At 41.8% G+C, this 20,669-nt stretch overlaps 1 protein-coding gene across 2 annotated transcripts in view; it reads right to left on the reverse strand.

Moving 5' to 3' along the window:
- Nucleotides 1–20,669, reverse strand: part of TMTC2 (transmembrane O-mannosyltransferase targeting cadherins 2) — a 459,093-nt gene that overhangs the window by 298,340 nt on the left and 140,084 nt on the right. The window lies entirely within an intron of this gene.

Consider the following 20,669-nt stretch of genomic DNA (forward strand, 5'->3'; position numbering starts at 1 on the left):
ATGGTGGTATATGTGTTCAAGCACGTGGTAGTGTGTGGCGCATTTTGTGTGTGTTCATATCCCCATGTGTGGTGAGTATCTCATGTCGGGGCCCCACCTTAGCAACTGATCGGTATATACTCTTTGGCGCCATCGCTCTCATTCTTTAAGTCCCCCTTGTTCACATCTGGCAGCTGTCAATTTGCCTCCAACACTTTTCCCCATTATGTAGATAAGGGAAAAATAGTTTGGTGAATTGGAAAGCGCGGGGTTAAAATTTCACCTCACAACATAGCCTATGACGCTCTCAGGGTCCAGACGTGTGACTTTGCAAAATTTTGTGGCTGTAGCTTCGAGGCCTCCAACACTTTTCCTTTCACTTTTTTCCCCATTATGTAGATAGGGGAAAAATTGTTTGGTGAATTGGAAAGCGCGGGGTTAAAATTTCACCTCACAATGTAGCCTATGACGCTCTCAGGGTCCAGACGTGTGACTGTGCAAAATTTTGTTTCTGTAGCTGCGACGCCTCCAACACTTTTCCTTTCACTTTTTTCCCCATTATGTAGATAGGGGAAAAATAGTTTGGTGAATTGGAAAGCGCGGGGTTAAAATTTCACCTCACAACATAGCCTATGACGCTCTCAGGGTCCAGACGTGTGACTTTGCAAAATTTTGTGGCTGTAGCTTCGAGGCCTCCAACACTTTTCCTTTCACTTTTTCCCCATTATGTAGATAGGGGAAAAGTTGTTTGGTGAATTGGAAAGCGCGGGGTTAAAATTTCACCTCACAATGTAGCCTATGACGCTCTCAGGGTCCAGACGTGTGACTGTGCAAAATTTTGTTTCTGTAGCTGCGACGCCTCCAACACTTTTCCTTTCACTTTTTTCCCCATTATGTAGATAGGGGAAAAATTGTTTGGTGAATTGGAAAGCGCGGGGTTAAAATTTCACCTCACAATGTAGCCTATGACGCTCTCAGGTTCCAGACGTGTGACTGTGCAAAATTTTGTTTCTGTAGCTTCGAGGCCTCCAACACTTTTCCTTTCACTTTTTTCCCCATTATGTAGATAGGGGAAAAATTGTTTGGTGAATTGGAAAGCGCGGGGTTAAAATTTCACCTCACAATGTAGCCTATGACGCTCTGAGGGTCCAGACGTGTGACTGTGCAAAATTTTGTGGCTGTAGCTGCGACGGTGCAGATGCCAATCCCGGACATACACACACACACACACATACATACACACACACACACATACATACATACACACATTCAGCTTTATATAGTAGACTAGCTGAAGAGCCCAGCGTTGCCTGGGCATAGTAAATATCTGTGGTTAGTTATAGCACGTCACTTCTCTTATTTTCCCATCACGCCTCTCATTTTCCCCCTCACATCTCTCATTTTCTCCCTCACACGTCTCATTTTCTCCCTCACTCCTCTCATTCCCCCCTAACACTTGTCATTGCGACCTCACATCTGTCATTTTCCGATCACTACACTATTTTCCCTCACTCCTCTCATTTTGCACTCACACCTTTTCATTTTCACCTCACACCTCTCATTTTCACCTCAGTATATACATGTTTGTCATCTCCCTTATATATAGTATACACCTGTATGTCATCTCCTGTATATAGTATATACCTGTATGTCATCTCCCCTGTATATAGTATATACCTGCTGTATGTCATCTCCTCCTATATATAGTATATACCTGTATGTCATCTCCTCCTATATATAGTATATACCTGTATGTCATCTCCTATATATTGTACATACCTGTATGTCATCTCCTCCTGTATATAGTATATACCTGTGTGTCATCTCCCCTGTATATAGTATATATCTGTGTGTCATCTCCTCCTGTATATAGTATATACCTGTATGTCATCTTCTATATATAGCATATACCTGTATGTCATCTCCTCCTGTATATACCTGTAGGTAATCTGCTCCTGTATATAGTATATACCTGTGTGTCATCTCCTCCTGTATTTAGTATATACCTGTATGTCATCTCCTCCTGTATATAGTATGTACCTGTATGTCATCTCCTCCTCTATATAGTATATATCTGTGTTACCTCTCCTGTATATAGTATATATCTGTGTGTCATCTCCCCTGTATATAGTATATACCTGTGTGATCTCCTGTATTAGACCTCGTTAACACGTTATTTGCTCAGTATTTCTACCTCAGTATTTGTAAGATAAATTGGCAGCCTGATAAATCCCCAGCCAACAGGAAGCCCTCCCCCTGGCAGTATATATTAGCTCACACATACACATAATAGACAGGTCATGTGACTGACAGCTGCCGTATTTCCTATATGGTACATTTGTTGCTCTTGTAGTTTGTCTGCTTATTAATCAGATTTTTATTTTTGAAGGCTAATACCAGACTTGTGTGTGTTTTAGGGCGAGTTTCGTTTGTCAAGTTGTGTGTGTTGACTTTTGTGTGGGGACATGCATGTAGCGACTTTTGTGAGATGAGTTTTGTGTGGCAACATGCGTGTAGCAACTTTTTGTGTGTCGATTTGCATGTAACAGGTTAGTGTAGCAAGTTGTGCGCAACAAGTTTTGCGCATGGCGAGTTTTGCGCGTGGTGAGTTTTATGTCTGGTGCCTTTTGAGTATGTGCAAGTTTTGTGTGAGGCAACTTTTGCATGTGTTGCAAATTTTGTGCATGTGGCAATTTTTCCGCGTGTGCAAGTTTTGCGTGTGGCGAGATTTCCATGAGGTGAGTTTTGCACTTGTGGCGAGTTTTACGTGAGCCTAGTTTTTGCATGTGGCGAGTTTTGCGCGTGGCGAGTTTTGAGCGGCGACTTTTGTGTTTCGACTTTTATGTGGCGAGGTTGGTGTATGTGTGGTGAAATGTGTGCTGAGGGTGGTATATGTGTTCAAGCACGTGGTAGTGTGTGGCGCATTTTGTGTGTGTGTTCATATCCCCATGTGTGGTGAGTATCTCATGTCGGGGCCCCACCTTAGCAACTGTACGGTATATACTCTTTTGCGCCATCGCTCTCATTCTTTAAGTCCCCCTTGTTCACAACTGGCAGCTGTCAATTTGCCTCCAACACTTTTCCTTTCACTTTTTCCCCATTATGTAGATAGGGGCAAAATTGTTTGCTGAATTGGAAAGCACGGGGTTAAAATTTCACCTCACAACGTAGCCTATGACGCTCTCAGGGTTCAGACGTGTGACTGTGCAAAATTTTGTTGCTGTAGCTGCGACGCCTCCAACACTTTTCCTTTCACTTTTTTCCCCATTATGTAGATAGGGGAAAAATTGTTTGGTGAATTGGAAAGCGCGGGGTTAAAATTTCACCTCACAATGTAGCCTATGACGCTCTCAGGGTCCAGACGTGTGACTGTGCAAAATTTTGTTTCTGTAGCTGCGACGCCTCCAACACTTTTCCTTTCACTTTTTTCCCCATTATGTAGATAGGGGCAAAATTGTTTGGTGAATTGGAACACGCGGGGTTAAAATTTCTCCTCACAATATAGCCTATGACGCTCTCGGGGTCCAGACGTGTGACTGTGCAAAATTTTGTGGCTGTAGCTGCGACGGTGCAGATGCCAATCCCGGACATACACACATACACATACACACACACACATTCAGCTTTATATAGTAGATAGAAATTATGAACAAGCATCATGTAAAAGTAGTGTTGCATAACATTTTCCCACTTCAAGTACTTAGATGCCCTCTGGATACCCATCGGTGAAATTAAATTGTCCCCACCAAGTACCTATACATTCTGTAGCACCATGACAAATGTGTGTAAATGGGTTAGTAACTGGCTTAGTGATAGAAAGCAGAGGGTGGTTATAAATGGTATAGTCTCTAACTGGGTCGCTGTGACCAGTGGGGTACCGCAGGGGTCAGTATTGGGACCTGTTCTCTTCAACATATTCATTAATGATCTGGTAGAAGGTTTACACAGTAAAATATCGATATTTGCAGATGATACAAAACTATGTAAAGCAGTTAATACAAGAGAAGATAGTATTCTGCTACAGATGGATCTGGATAAGTTGGAAACTTGGGCTGAAAGGTGGCAGATGAGGTTTAACAATGATAAATGTAAGGTTATACACATGGGAAGAGGGAATCAATATCACCATTACACACTGAACGGGAAACCACTGGGTAAATCTGACAGGGAGAAGGACTTGGGGATCCTAGTTAATGATAAACTTACCTGGAGCAGCCAGTGCCAGGCAGCAGCTGCCAAGGCAAACAGGATCATGGGGTGCATTAAAAGAGGTCTGGATACACATGATGAGAGCATTATACTGCCTCTGTACAAATCCCTAGTTAGACCGCACATGGAGTACTGTGTCCAGTTTTGGGCACCGGTGCTCAGGAAGGATATAATGGAACTAGAGAGAGTACAAAGGAGGGCAACAAAATTAATAAAGGGGATGGGAGAACTACAATACCCAGATAGATTAGCGAAATTAGGATTATTTAGTCTAGAAAAAAGACGACTGAGGGGCGATCTAATAACCATGTATAAGTATATAAGGGGACAATACAAATATCTCGCTGAGGATCTGTTTATACCAAGGAAGGTGACGGGCACAAGGGGGCATTCTTTGCGTCTGGAGGAGAGAAGGTTTTTCCACCAACATAGAAGAGGATTCTTTACTGTTAGGGCAGTGAGAATCTGGAATTGCTTGCCTGAGGAGGTGGTGATGGCGAACTCAGTCGAGGGGTTCAAGAGAGGCCTGGATGTCTTCCTGGAGCAGAACAATATTGTATCATACAATTATTAGGTTCTGTAGAAGGACGTAGATCTGCGTACTTATTATGATGGAATATAGGCTGAACTGGATGGACAAATGTCTTTTTTCGGCCTTACTAACTATGTTACTATGTTACTATGTTACTATGACACAGGCTTTCCTACTGATGAATTACAATGGATGAAATTCAATTATAGAAAAGAGCAGCGATGTCTCATTTTATAGCTTTAAAGATTGTCAACAGAGTTAATTAACACAACGGTAAACACACAAGACTACTGATTAGCACATTCTATTAATTACTACATTAGCATATTTTACAATTAACAAAGTAGACCTAATAATTGGCAGTTAGCTGCAACCGGGTAGGAGATTAGTTTAGAGGAACCAAGGAGATGATTGTTATTCTATCACAAGCCAGGCTAATGTGTCCTAATCTCTGCTGTTCTTTTCAGTAAAGTGGGAAAAGGAATTCATTAGGCTTTCCTTCTGGCTGTCATTCTCCAGCAGATACATAGAACATACACACTGCTACCCACTCATTACTTATTTACCCACTTTATAGTAGACTCAATGTAATGCTGCTGGGGAAAAATACACATAATAACCCTATAAAGAACAAAGTCCAAAATTGTTTTTTGCCAGATATTTTTTATGTGAGATAGTCGTATCTTCATGACTCACGAGCATCTGATGCCAGCACATCTCTTTATTAAGACCGGCGTGAACAACACATGATATATTCCTTCCAAAGACCATACTAAGGACCAGGGGGCACTCATTATGGGTGGAGGAAAGGTGAGTCCGGCAGCTAAATAGGAAAGGGTTCTTTACAGCTAGAGCAGATTGAGGGATGCCCTACCACAAGAGGTGGTAATGACAGACAATATAACTTTTGAAAAAAGGCTGGATGATTTCCTCAGTACACATAACATTGTGGGTTAGAGATAATTTAGTGACAAAATGTACAGTTGGTGGAGAAAGGTTGCACTTGATGGACCTAGCTCTTTTTTCAATCTATGTAACGCTGGTCTTGATGAATCAAGCTGATTATTATCTGATAGCTTAGATTTTGCCCAACTAAATTTCATAAGCTTAAATTATTCTTGTATTTTAGCACTCTGAACTTCATCTAGAATAATGTCCAACACTGGCCAAGCCTCCTGTAACCTGTACCATGGTAATACTCCAAATCTGACCCGATGACCCGCCATTTTCTCCATAAACATGCACTGGATTAACCAGAGTTTCTACACATTTGCACTACAGTTGTTCCAAAACTATAATATCCAAAATGCCCTGACAGCTTCAGATTGTGTGAATGGTGAAGGACTCTGGTCTTAGGTCATGAATTCATTACAATAGTAAGAGTGACCTCAACTGTCCTCCAGGTCCAGCTTCAATGAGATCATAAAATAATATTTGAACTAAAAAAAGGCTAATATTTCTTTTTGTTTTCAGTTAATACATTCAGAACTGTATTAATCCAACCTCAAACTCTTATGTTACCAGACTGTCCAGAACAACTAAAGTCAAAGCGGCTTGGATTGTCAATTTCATTTAGTAACAGAAAACCCAAACTTCTCACCCAAGTTTGCCTCCAAAAAATGTATTAGCATATGATTTACGCTAACATTCACGAGCCTCCGAAGAATTAACACCTCCGATCCAGGGCTGGACAATCATGTCAAGCTTTCTGATGCTCCCATCATGTACACAGACTTTCCCTGGGGTGCAGCTTGTCTACACTGAGCTACAAATAAATTAATAAAACGTGTCTTCACTCACACAACACCATCAATCCTCATCTGCTCCTTAGAGATTCTGTGACAAGTGCATGCCTCTGCATTTCTTTATGTTAAATTAGAACTTTTAGACAGCTGCACATTCCTTAATTATAAATCACTGGGTTCATCCTCAAAGGCCGGAAATAGCAGCCATATTGTCATCTCCTTTCTATTCCACAGTAAAAAGTCATGCTTTTAAACCATTTGTTACAATGTGCCCCTAACAAAAACACGACATACTATCCCAGCTATTTTACAGAAAGTCAATTCACTTGAGTTACGAGGCTATCCTGGAAGTCAAAGCATAGCACAATTTATGTTTAAAGTGTTTTCCAGACATATCTACACAAACAGAAAATTAGAACAAATTGCCTCTCTACATTTACTGATGGCACTGGTATATCATGTGCAGTATTTAAAGGGAACCTGTCAGGTCCCCCATACCCTCCAATCCCATGTATGATTAAACACCCTACCTAACTAGCCCTGCATAACGTCATTCATTTAAATAAATGCTTTAAAAAAACCTTTATAATGTTCCCGTATGCTAATGAGGGTTTTGACTATTCGATGGGGCATTAGTGTCCCCAGACTACTCTGCCCACTTTCTATGTTATCACGCCCCTGTGGACATAATAGCATAATTTGCATGAGCCGGCCTCATCACCAGCTTATTTCGGCAGGGTCAATGCGTTTTTGAAGCCGGGTGCACATTTCCCAGCTACAGAGACGCACTGAGCATAACCTGAAGTTTAGAAGATGGCTTCCAGTCATGAGCAGTGCGCCTCTGAAGCTGGGAAGTATACACCTGGCTTCAGAGGCGCAGTGGCGCTACCGAAATGAGAGACACGAATGCACTAGATTTGCATGAGTTGGCCACAAGGTCGAAAATTATGCCATCACATCCACAGGGGCGTGATAACATGGAAAGAGGGCAAACTATTTTGGAGACACTAACGCCCCATCGACTAGTCAAAGCCATCATTAGCATAAGAAACAAGGACATTGTAAATGCTTTTTTAAAGTATTTATTTAACTGAATTATGTTATACAGAGCTGGTTATGGAAAGAGTTTAATCACACATAGGTGAATGCTGCTGGGTTGGAGGGCATGGGGGACCTGACTAAAACATAGATGGTATCTGTTTCTTTATGTGTAGACTCTGTTGACTTGAACCTTCTGCTTTTTTGTCCTGATTAGCTCAAGCGCAAACTCTCAGAAGTCTTTGTAGCCCTACATACTAGAAAGCTGTCTGCTAAACACTGATTCTGCCTACAGCTAGTCCTTCTCATAGACATTCATACTTGGACAAGCTTTAAAGTTCTCAATAGGGAGTGGGGAAAGCCCTTAGGTGTCTGACATCAGGGTATGTGCAAAACAACATCTTTCAGGCAAATTCCGCCTGGAACCCGTATGCACTTAATGAATGTTTCAAATAATGAACATATGCACTGCAATGTCAAAATGACTCGCTGTGCACGTTCCATCTTTTGTAACTTATTTTAACCACTTTAGGCTTTGAAAGCCATGAAGCAACAAAAGGAACGGACCTTATGTGATTAAGTGTCCAGCACGATCTTATCAACAAGATTCTATACCAAAAAAAATTCATGTTGGTGGCAAAACTACAACAAATTCTCTGAAAAGAAGACACTTCAGGAAAAACACCACCGGCATTTTACTAATGTGTCTTTGGCTTCAAAAACAATGCAGGTTGGATTCCTAGATAATAATGCTCTTAAAATTCATGTATCTCGATCCATCCACTGAAGTCTACATACTATAAGCATGTCCAGCAAACAATGGATACAGGAAAAAGCCAAACCAGTTATTCCTACTCCAAACTATTAAACAGGTAACCAAACCATTGGAAGCGAGTGGCTATCATACTACCACCACCCTCATCACATGTATTAGGGGTCACTGTTTGAAAGTGCCACCTTCTTGTTCTTTACTCGTACAGTTGACCTGGAGGGAATGCAATAGTAAAATAAATATAGTATACAGCATTCAATGAAGTATGTTTTAGGGCTCGAGTTCCCAACTCTGCACAGGGAAAATCTCGAGCAATCTCTGCTGCGGTCTCCCATTCTTCTCCAGCCGCAGTGGAGCCTGCTCAACGGAGACATCAGTCCCAGCGTCTGGCTCAGACAGATACTCTGCGTCTGGCTACTGCTGTTTTTCCAGGCTCTGCCATTGTAGCTAGTACTGGTCAGTGGTGAGGACTCGCTTCTGGGACTAAGTCCTGCTTTCTCCCTTCTGAGCATGCCCAAAGGAAGACCTCTCCATTGGAGGTAAAGGGTCACATGCTCAGGTCCTGAAGCAACTCCCATTGGTCCTCTAGGAAGGTCCTGAAGTTACTGCAACTACAAAAGGTTTGCATGGCCGCACGGCCATTCGCTAGTATCAATCTTTGTTATGAGTTTAGTGCCAGTGTGGTCATGTATGCTTGTGGTCAGGGCTCGGCTGAAATAAGCCACTAGAATACCGGCACCTCCGGTGAGGAGTTTGTTTGTGTGCTTCTCTGACTGCATGACCACTGACTGCTATCAGCTCAGCAGAAAGCTGTGTACTCCTGTGAGCTTAGCAGGACACAGTGCTTTTATATCACAGAGACTCTGTGGTAACAGAGCTCGCTTATAATGCCATACAGTGCCATTTGCTAGCAGCAGGTTCTCCTCCTGCACGGTGGCCCCTGGGCTGCGAACACACCAATAACAACATCTATATTTACTCGGTGCGTTCCGCCAGCCCTAATAGTATGCACCTATTTTAATCCTGTCTGAATCATAAAAGAAAAATTAAATCTGAAACATCTAAAGATACAGAAAGGCCCTACAGACTGCTACGAGTTACGATTACTTACCATCCACCTCTTGTGTCTCCCCTTTTCCTCATAGCTTGTAAGCTTGCGAGCAGGGCCCTCACTCCTCTTGGTATCTGTTTTGAACTGTATTTCTGTTATGCTGTAATGTCTATTGTATGTACAAGTCCCCTCTATAATTTGTAAAGCGCTGCGGAATATGTTGGCGCGATATAAATAAAAATTATTATTATTATTATTATTATTACTTCAAACATTCATGCAAATCGGTCAGAGATCGGACTGCAATGCATGGACTGGCCTACAAGCCGAGGCAGACAGCCTCATAGAAATAAACGCAGCGATCAAACTAGGGTCGGAAAACACATGGCCAGTCCGTGCATGAGCAGTCTGATCTGGGACCGATGTGGACAGACGTCTGAATGAGTCCTCACTGCAATACATCCCTTTGCTCTAGTACGCAGTTTAGTAGTCTTTAGTTAGAATCAGCTAAAATTATACGGTAAGAATTATAAACTGTTATTTATATATATATATATATATATATTTATATATACATATACACACACACACACATATACATATACACACACATACATCATATATATATATATATATATATATATATATATATATATATACATACACACACATACATCGTATATACACAATCACACACTTTCTTGCAGGGTAACATATGGCTTTTCGAGGGAGCTGACAGAAGTAATCAAACCAACTGAGCACACAATAACCATCTGGGTAAAACAGAGCATTGGATACAAGGGCATGTCAACCCTTTACCACCTGATACTCGGAGACTGATGACACCAAGTCATTAATGCACGCCAGGAGCTGTCATTACTCATCTTTTTCTTCCATCCCTGTTCCAATAACTTGCTTGTATTGTAGTTAAACACCATATTATTCACCTGTTTGTCCAGCAGTTTCTGATAAAACAAGGGAACACTGGAGATTTTTAGAATTTAGTGGCGTTCTCCACACAAATATACTCAAGGCAAAAAAAAAAAATACTCATTCAACTCAAGACTCCATGAATATCTCATCTTTCATCGTGGAAAATATTACATGTCGGATACAAAAGCGAGATTAGGATGTCGAGAACATTGGATCCATATTTTGTCCCATGTCCTTCACTGTGATTATTAAAATGAATCAATAAAGAAAACAAACATACTAAATGTTTAGCCAGATGTTACCATTGTATTTTAGCTTTGGGCATGGTGCGGAAAACATTGGGAGTGATCCAAGATAACAGCGGGTGGGAAAGGGGGGATTACTACAAGATGCAGCTAAGAGAGAGGAGAATCAAGGCCAGAAGAGAATTAAGGAGATAATTAACCCATTGAGCAAAACAAGGATTTGCAAGAAAATTCTAAAGCCTTACAAAACCCAATCAAAGGCGATTGCAATTGTCATCAGTAATAAGGAGGCAAAAGGGGGATGAGAGACATTAAGCCTAAAATGAAAGCCGCTTTATACATACTTAACAAAAACTCCATAAGCAACAGTTATAAATATATGCAAATGTCGCGAAAGATTGTTTCAATAAGAGCATCTTTCATGTGGGAAACATTATTTCTCCGACCAGCAGATTTACAGAGGCTATTGGGGAGCATAGCAGGGTGCAACTTAGTGCCACCAAAGTGGACAATAGATTACCATTTCATAGACATTATTGAAAGGGATAACTTGAGAAGCTAGTTACAAAATTTTGATGTGCCAATATATAGATTTTAAAATATTGATGTAATAAACAATGCATACAAATAGTGTAAAGTAGATTGTGATATTCATCCTAGCCGTCTCTGAACTATAGATTTCCCTATTATTCGGGGTGAACCACTGTAGGACTTTCCCCATAATCTTATAAAGATCACCACTGTTCAACTTCAACTTCCGGGATCATAAAGTCAGCCTTAGAATATAGCCTGGAGTGAGGATCCAAATGGACACTGGTAGATTTAAGACTAGTTGTCATCTCCGTAAAGATAGTGTAAAATTATTGCTGGCAACATTTATTAGGTAAATGCGGGTGTATGCTGCCAATTTCAGGATCTGCAAACAACCAGATGGCTATGAAGACAAATGTGTATGATGTGAAGGACAAGGGCATTGGGTTGATAGGCCAATTGATTTGTAGAGGGAATCCTAAATCATATGATATGTTGCAGGAAGAATTTCAACTCACAAGGCTAAATATTTTTCAATAAAGACGGGTTCACCATGCATTCCAGGCGCAAAGAAGGAGAGGGCCTATAGTGATACAGACAGATCTCACATTGGATTTCATCTATATATATATATATATATATATATATATATATATATATATATATATATATATATATATATATATATATATATATATATATATATATATATAACCCCTTTACCCCCAAGGGTGGTTTGCACGTCAATGACCAGGCCAATTTTTACAATTCTGACCACTGTCCCTTTATGAGGTTATAACTCCGAAACGCTTCAACGGATCCTGGTGATTCTGACATTGTTTTCTCGTGACATATTGTACTTCATGATAGTGGTAAAATTTCTTTGATAGTACCTGCGTTTATTTGTGAAAAAAAGGAAATTTGGCGAAAATTTTGAAAATTTCGCAATTTTCAAACTTTGAATTTTTATGCAATTAAATCACAGAGATATGTCACACAAAATACTTAATAAGTAATATTTCCCACATGTCTCCTTTACATCAGCATAATTTTGGAACCAATTTTTTTTTTTGTTAGGGAGTTATAAGGGTTAAAAGTTGACCAGCAATTTCTCATTTTTACAACACCATTTTTTTTTAGGGACCACGTCTCATTTGAAGTCATTTTGAGGGGTCTATATGATAGAAAATTCCCAAGTGTGACACCATTCTAAAAACTGCACCCCTCAAGGTGCTCAAAACCACATTCAAGAAGATTATTAACCCTTCAGGTGTTTAATAGGAATTTTTGGAATGTTTAAATAAAAATGAACATTTAACTTTTTTTACACAAAAAATTTACTTCAGCTCCAATTTGTTTTATTTTACCAAGGGTAAAAGGAGAAATTGGACCCAAAAAGTTGTTGTCCAATTTGTCCTGAGTACGCTGATACCCCATATGTGGCAGTAAACCACTGTTTGGGCGCATGGGAGAGCTCGGAAGGGAAGGAGCGCTATTTGACTTTTCAATGCAAAATTGACAGGAATTGAGATGGGACGCCATGTTGCGTTTGGAGAGCCACTGATGTGCCTAAACATTGAAACCCCCCACAAGTGACACCATTTTGGAAAGTAGACCCCCTAAGGAACTTATCTGGATGTGTGGTGAGCACTTTGACCCACCAAGTGCTTCACAGAAGTTTATAATGCAGAACCGTAAAAATAAAAAATCATATTTTTTCACAAAAATTATATTTTTGCCCCCAATTTTTTATTTTTCCAAGGGTAAGAGAAGAAATTGGACCTCAAAAGTTGTTGTCCAATTTGTCCTGAGTACGCTGATACCCCATATGTGGCAGTAAACCACTGTTTGGGAGCATGGGAGAGCTCGGAAGGGAAGGAGCGCCGTTTGACTTTTCAATGCAAAATTGACAGGAATTGAGATGGGACGCCATGTTGCGTTTGGAGAGCCACTGATGTGCCTAAACATTGAAACCCCCCACAAGTGACACCATTTTGGAAAGTAGACCCCCTAAGGAACTTATCTGGATGTGTGGTGAGCACTTTGACCCACCAAGGGCTTCACAGAAGTTTATAATGCAGAGCCATAAAAATAAAACAAAATTTTTTTCCCACAAAAATTATTTTTTAGCCCCCAGTTTTGTATTTTCCCTAGGGTAACAGTTGAAATTGGACCCCACAAGTTGTTGTCCAATTTGTCCTGAGTACGCTGATACCCCATATGTGGGGGGGAACCACCGTTTGGGCGCATGGGAGGGTTCGGAAGGGAAGGAGCGCCATTTGGAATGCAGACTTAGATGGAATGGTCTGCAGGCGTCACATTGCGTTTGCAGAGCCCCTAATGTACCTAAACAGTAGAAACCCCCCACAAGTGACACCATTTTGGAAAGTAGACCCCCTAAGGAACTCATCTTGATGTGTTGTGAGAGCTTTGAACCCCCAAGTATTTTACTACAGTTTATAACGCAGAGCCATGCAAATAAAAAATATTTTTTTTTCCACAAAAATTATATTTTAGCCCCCAGTTTTGTATTTTTCCAAGGTTAGCAGGAGAAATTGGACCCTAAATGTTGTTGTCCAATTTGTCCTGAGTACGCTGATACCCGATATGTGGGGGGGAACCACCGTTTGGGCGCATGGGAGGGCTCGGAAGGGAAGGAGCATCATTTGGAATGCAGACTTAGATGGATTGGTCTGCAGGCGTCACATTGCGTTTGCAGAGCCCCTAATGTACCTAAACAGTAGAAACCCCCCACAAGTGACCCCATATTGGAAACTAGACCCCTCAATGAACTTATCTAGATGTGTTGTGAGAACTTTGAACCCCCAAGTGTTTCACTACAGTTTATAACGCAGAGCAGTGAAAATAAAAAATCTTTTTGTTTTCCCACAAAAATTATTTTTTAGCCCCCAGTTTTGTATTTTCCCAAGGGTAACAGGAGAAATTGGTCCACAAAAGTTGTTGTCCAATTTGTCCTGAGTACGCTGATACCCCATATGTTGGGGTAAACCCCTGTTTGGGCACACAGGAGAGCTCGGAAGGGAAGGAGCACTGTTTTACTTTTTCAACGCAGAATTGGCTGGAATTGAGATCGGACGCCATGTCGTGTTTGGAGAGCCCCTGATGTGCCGAAACAGTGGAAACCCCCCAATTATAACTGAAACCCTAATCTAAACACACCCCTAACCCTAATTCCAACGGTAACCCTAACCACACCTCTAACCCTGACACACCCCTAACCCTAATCCCAACCCCATTCCCAACTGTAAATGTAATCTAAACCCTAACCCTAACTGTAGCCCCAACCCTAACCCTAGCCCTAACCCTAACCCTAGCCCTAACCCTAACCCTAGCCCTAACCCTAGCCCTAGCCCTAACCCTAGCCCTAACCCTAGCCCTAACCCTAGCCCTAATGGGAAAATGGAAATAAATAAATTTTTTTTTATTTTTCCCTAACTAAGGGGGTGATGAAGGGGGGTTTGATTTACTTTTATAGCGAGTTTTTTAGCGGATTTTTATGATTGGCAGCCGTCACACACTGAAAGACCCTTTTTATTGCAAAAAATATTTTTTGCAATACCACATTTTGAGAGCTATAATTTTTCCATATTTTGGTCCACAGAGTCATGTGAGGTCTTGTTTTTTGCGGGACGAGTTGACGTTTTTATTGAAAACATTTTTGGGCACGTGACATTTTTTGATCGCTTTTTATTCCGATTTTTGTCAGGAAGAATGACCAAAAGCCAGCTATTCATGAATTTCTATTGGGGGAGGCGTTTATACCGTTCCGCGTTTGGTAAAATTGATAAATCAGTTTTATTCTTCGGGTCAGTACGATTACAGCGATACCTCATTTATATCATTTTTTTATGGTTTGGCGCTTTTATACGATAAAAACTATTTTACAGAAAAAATAATTATTTTTGCATCGCTTTATTCTCAGGACTATAACTTTTTTATTTTTTTGCTAATGATGCTGTATGGCGGCTCTTTTTTTGCGGGACAATATGACGCTTTCAGCGGTACCATGGTTATTTATATCTGTCCTTTTGATCGCGTGTTATTCCACTTTTTGTTCGGCGGTATGATAATAAAGCGTTGTTTTTTGCCTCGTTTTTTTTTTTTTTTCTTACGGTGTTTACTGAAGGGGTTAACTAGTGGGACAGTTTTATAGGTCGGGTCGTTACGGACGCGGCGATACTAAATATGTGTACTTTTATTGGTTTTTTTTTTTATTTAGATGAAGAAATGTATTTATGGGAATAATATTTTTTTTTTTTTTCATTATTTTGGAATATTTTTTTTTATTTTTATTACACATTTGGAAAAATTTTTTTTTACTTTTTTACTTTGTCCCAGGGGGGGACATCACAGATCAGTGATCTGACAGTTTGCACAGCACTCTGTCAGATCACTGATCTGACTTGCAGCGCTGCAGGCTTCACAGTGCCTGCTCTGAGCAGGCTCTGTGAAGCCACCTCCCTCCCTGCAGGACCCGGATCCGCGGCCATCTTGGATCCAGAGCTGGACTGAGCAGGGAGGGAGGTGAGACCCTCGCAGCAACGCGATCACATCGCGTTGCTCCGGGGGTCTCAGGGAAGCCCGCAGGGAGACCCCTCCCTGCGCGGTGCTTCCCTGCACCGCCGGCACATCGCGATCATCTTTGATCGCGGTGTGCCAGGGGTTAATGTGCCGGGGGCGGTCCGTGACCGCTCCTGGCACATAGTGCCGGATGTCAGCTGCGATAAGCAGCTGACACCCGGCCGCGATCGGCCGCGCTCCCCCCGTGAGTGCGGCCGATCGGCTATGACGTACTATCCCGTCCAGGGTCAGATAAGCCCAGGGCACCTCGACGGGATAGTACGTCTAAGGTCACAGAGGGGTTAATTGAATAAGGGTTTTTCCGTCTGTCTGTCTTTCTCTCTGTCTGTCCTGGAAATCCCGCGTCTCTGATTGGTCGAGGCCGCCAGGCCTCGACCAATCAGCGACGGGCACAGTATCGACGTAGAAATCCCGCGTCTCCGATTGGTCGAGGCATCGACCAATCAGCGACGGGCACAGCGACGTTGATGTCAAAGGACATAGACATCCCACGTTTCTGATTCAGCGATGGGCACAGTATCGACGTAGATGTCATAATGGTTGCCATGGCGACGATGATGTCATAAAGGTTGCCTCGACCAATCAGCGACGGGCACAGTCTGCCGCGAATTATGGAATCATCATTGTCCATATACTACGGGGACATGCATATTCTAGAATACCCGATGCGGTTAGAATCGGGCCACAATCTAGTACTTAATAATAGCGGAACCAAGGGGGCAATATCTGAAGTATACGGTGATCTGATACATACTTTTCTAGACCACCCTATTAAGGCCAGAAGGAAGTGGGAGGCTGACTTGGGTGAGATAGACGATGATAGATGGGAGTCTATTTTAGAGTACGTACCCAAGTTATCTATGAGTGAACCTGGGAGACTGTCACAATTGTATGTGATAAATAGGGTTTACAGGACACCCGACATGTTATTTAAAGCTGGGTTGAGATCCAATTCCGAGTGCCCTAGATGTTCACAGTCTCAGGCGAGTATATTACATATGCTCTGGCTTTGCTCCAGACTGTCTGCATACTGGGTTGTAGTACTGAATAGAATTGAAGTGATATATGGGTGTTCAATTCCTAGAGATCCTTTGATTTGTGTACTTGGGTATTTGGAGGAAATACTAGCTGACAACACGACTAAAATTGCAATTGCACGACTATTATTTATAGAGAGGAAATTGATTGCAAGATACTGGATCAGGGAGGAACCTCCAACTAGACGTGATTTCATTACTCAAACGAACCATATTGTCCAGCTTGAGAAAAGTATATACACTAAGAGAAACAGGTTGGTTTTTTTTCCAGAAATTGTGGCAGCTGGATGGGAATAATTGATGGTTATTTGTATGGAATACCAGACTGTATAATTTATGTGAGTTGTTTACTTTCAGCTAATACAGATAGATTATTGTATGCCCTGGATTTGGTCTCCGAAAGGGAGGAGCGGGGGGGGGGGGGGGGTTTCTTTTGTTAATTTAAAGGAATATTGTCATATGAGTGGTTGTTAACCTTGTTCTTTAAAACAAAAATTTATCTGATTATAAAAATGTGTATAATGTATATCTAGAAATAAACAACACAGTCAGGATAAATGTGAACACGTCCATTAACATTCTCCCCTAAAAGATGACCTGCACCGGAGTTGTTGCCTAATGAAATTACATACATACTCTATCAGTTACAAACTAAAAAAAGAGCAGCTACCTTTTGTGTATTGGGCCATCTGACTATGATCTAATGCCCATACAGCCTGGAAAATCTAGAGTGTGGAGATTAGGGAGAACAGAACGCAGCGAAAATGGATCCCTTTTGTTTGGGTTCTCATTCTCGTGAGGTGCATTGCAGTGATTCAGCTCTCTAACGTGTAAACTACATCCATCCTGACTATTAATAATAATAGAATTATAAAAAGTTAAAAAGGTTTTCCAAGCTATTGTTTTAAGGGATAAGTGATTTGAAAACTGTAAAAATAACAAACAAAAGACACCCATTGCTGCCTGTCCCTGTTGACAGGTTGTTAATAAAGGGAACACGTCAAGTAAAAAAAAAAAAAATGCCTTCAATCTGGAGGTTAATAGTGTTTTAAAGCTGTACGGCCACCCAGCTGATATCCCAGCTACCTGGAGTATCTTTATTCCTCCCGTCAATCTCTGGCTTTCAGTCACCACACTACAGCATGAACTGACATTTGGCTCATCAGTGGCAGGGGGTGTGGTTACAGCCACAGCTCACTGAGTACTGAGCGGTGACTGAAGCCGCGCCGGCCGTGTCTTTAATTAAGTAAATAAGGCAGCACACTGCAGCGCTAGAACATGCAAACTTGAAAAACGAAATTTGAACTGCATTACTGCACTAGAAATATGAAAAATGAGAGCGTTTAGCGCATAAAAATGGCCAATTTTATGTGTACCTGGTAGCCCCTTTACGGCATCTCTCTTATACCAGGTCCTACACTTGCCTTACCTCGCTGAGAATAAACGTCTCCATCTGAATGGGTACATGTGAAACCTCTTCCTAGACTAAAATTCTCTCTCTCTGTGGAGGGGTATTGGACCTGCTGTAATTAAAACACAGAGAGAGAGAATTTTAGTCTAGGAAGAGGTTTCACATGTACCCATTCAGATGGAGAAGTTTATTCTCAGCGAGGTAAGGCAAGTGTAGGACCTGGTATAAGAGAGATGCCGTAAAGGGGCTACCAGGTACACATAAAATTGGCCATTTTTATGCGCTAAACGCTCTCATTTTTCATATTTATAGTGCAGTAATGCAGTTCAAATTTCGTTTTTCAAGTTTGCATGTTCTAGCGCTGCAGTGTGCTGCCTTATTTACTTAACTATATACAAGTTGGCTACTCTAGGTTCAGCACCTGTTCACACTGAGTCTATGTTTGGATGTGCCGGTCAGGTTTTTGAAATGTATTCTCTAGCCTTCTGATCGTGCACTCCGCCTCCTAGCCACAGGTGTTTTAATTACAGCAGGTCCAATACCCCTCCACAGAGAGAGAGAATGTTAGTCTAGGAAGAGGTTTCACATGTACCCATTCAGATGGAGACGTTTATTCTCAGCGAGGTAAGGCAAGTGTAGGACCTGGTATAAGAGAGATGCCGTAAAGGGGCTACCAGGTACACATAAAATTGGCCATTTTTATGCGCTAAACGCTCTCATTTTTCATATTTCTAGTGCAGTAATGCAGTTCAAATTTCGTTTTTCAAGTTTGCATGTTCTAGCGCTGCAGTGTGCTGCCTTATTTACTTAACTATATACGAGTTGGCTACTCTAGGTTCAGCACCTGTTCACACTGAGTCTATGTTTGGATGTGCCGGCCGTGTCTTTAAGACTGAAAGCTGGAGGATGCTGAGGAAGGATAAAGATCATGTCTCCTGAGCAGCCGGGCTTTCAGTATGGCAGCCGGGCTTTCAGTATGGCGGCTGGGCTTTCAGTATGGCTGCCGGGCAGCATTAGAACACTATTAACCTGCAGGTTGTAGGCAGTTTTTAAGTTCTGTAAACCTATCATTTCTAAAAAAAATATTTTTGGAAAACCATTTCAGGGCATATTAAGGCTACCTGGACACAGTTTGTTCAGCTTTTCACTGGTCTAAAATAATTATTAGAAAAAAACAAAAGCAGCATTTTTTTTTTGACATTTACTCATTTTGTCATTTTATGCACTTTTGCAATTACAATGCATGCAATTCATAGATCAGTTTAGAACTTCATGAAAGGTAATGAAAAAAAATGTATTTAAAAATGGTACAAAAACACGAATTATTAAGCATTTTTTACAAAGGGATAAAAATAAATGGAGAGTGTATGGGTTCACACTCTCAGGTATCTACTTGGAACATGAAGACTCAGGGTTTTGTTATATCCCATATGGAATTGTGTTTATTTCCACTGGTTGTACAATACCACCCAAAAATCATACATAAAATCCCTTGCCTTGTACAAGCACTAACTAAACAATATAGACCCTGGTTATTCAGACAAGGCAGAGCTAGCCCCAGCTTGGTCACACAAAACCACTATCGTACATAGCAACTAGTGTTAAGGTACCGTCACACTAGACGATATCGCTAGCGATCCGTGACGTTGCAGCGTCCTCGCTAGCGATATCGTCCAGCGTGACAGGCAGCAGCGATCAGGCCCCTGCTGTGCTGTTGCTGGTCGGGGAAGAAAGTCCAGAACGTTGTTTCGTCGCTGGACTCCCCGCAGACATCGCTGAATCGGTGTGTGTGACACACCGATTCAGCGATGTCTTCGCTGGTAACCAGGGTAAACATCGGATAACTAAGCGCAGGGCCGCGCTTAGTAACCCGATGTTTACCCTGGTTACCATCGTTAAAGTAAAAAAAACAAACGCTACATACTTACCTACCGCTGTCTGTCCTCGGCGCTCTGCTTCTCTGCTCTGGCTGTGAGCACAGCGGCCGGAAAGCAGAGCGGTGACGTCACCGCTCTGCTTTCCAGCTGCCCGGCGCTCACAGCCAGAGCAGAGAAGCACAGCGCCGGGGACAGACAGCGGTAGGTAAGTATGTAGCGTTTGTTTTTTTTACTTTAACGATGGTAACCAGGGTAAACATCGGGTTACTAAGCGCGGCCCTGCGCTCAGTTACCCGATGTTTACCCTGGTTACCGGGGACCTCGGGATCGTTGGTCGCTGGAGAGCTGTCTGTGTGACAGCTCTCCAGCGACCAAACAGCGACGCTGCAGCGATCCGGATCGTTGTCGGTATCGCTGCAGCGTTGCTTAGTGTGACGGTACCTTTACTTGTAGTTTGGTACATACGTCCTGTGCTGTCACTTCTCTGAAAGATTTTGTCTTTTCACTCCGCTCGGAGTGTGTTGCAGTCATGATTAAGGGAGCTTAGTCTCCAGAAACGCATTGAGATTCGTACCCATATGGTTTGTGCTGAGGTCTGTATCCTCCATATTTAAGTTTGTGAATAAAGAAAACTGTTTTTCACGGATTCGGTGAAGCTGGACATTCTCTTCTTGTTTTGGACTTTATACGCCTGGACACAGCGGGTC

Source organism: Ranitomeya imitator, chromosome 4, assembly GCF_032444005.1.
Source record: "Ranitomeya imitator isolate aRanImi1 chromosome 4, aRanImi1.pri, whole genome shotgun sequence".
Lineage (NCBI taxonomy): Eukaryota > Metazoa > Chordata > Amphibia > Anura > Dendrobatidae > Ranitomeya > Ranitomeya imitator.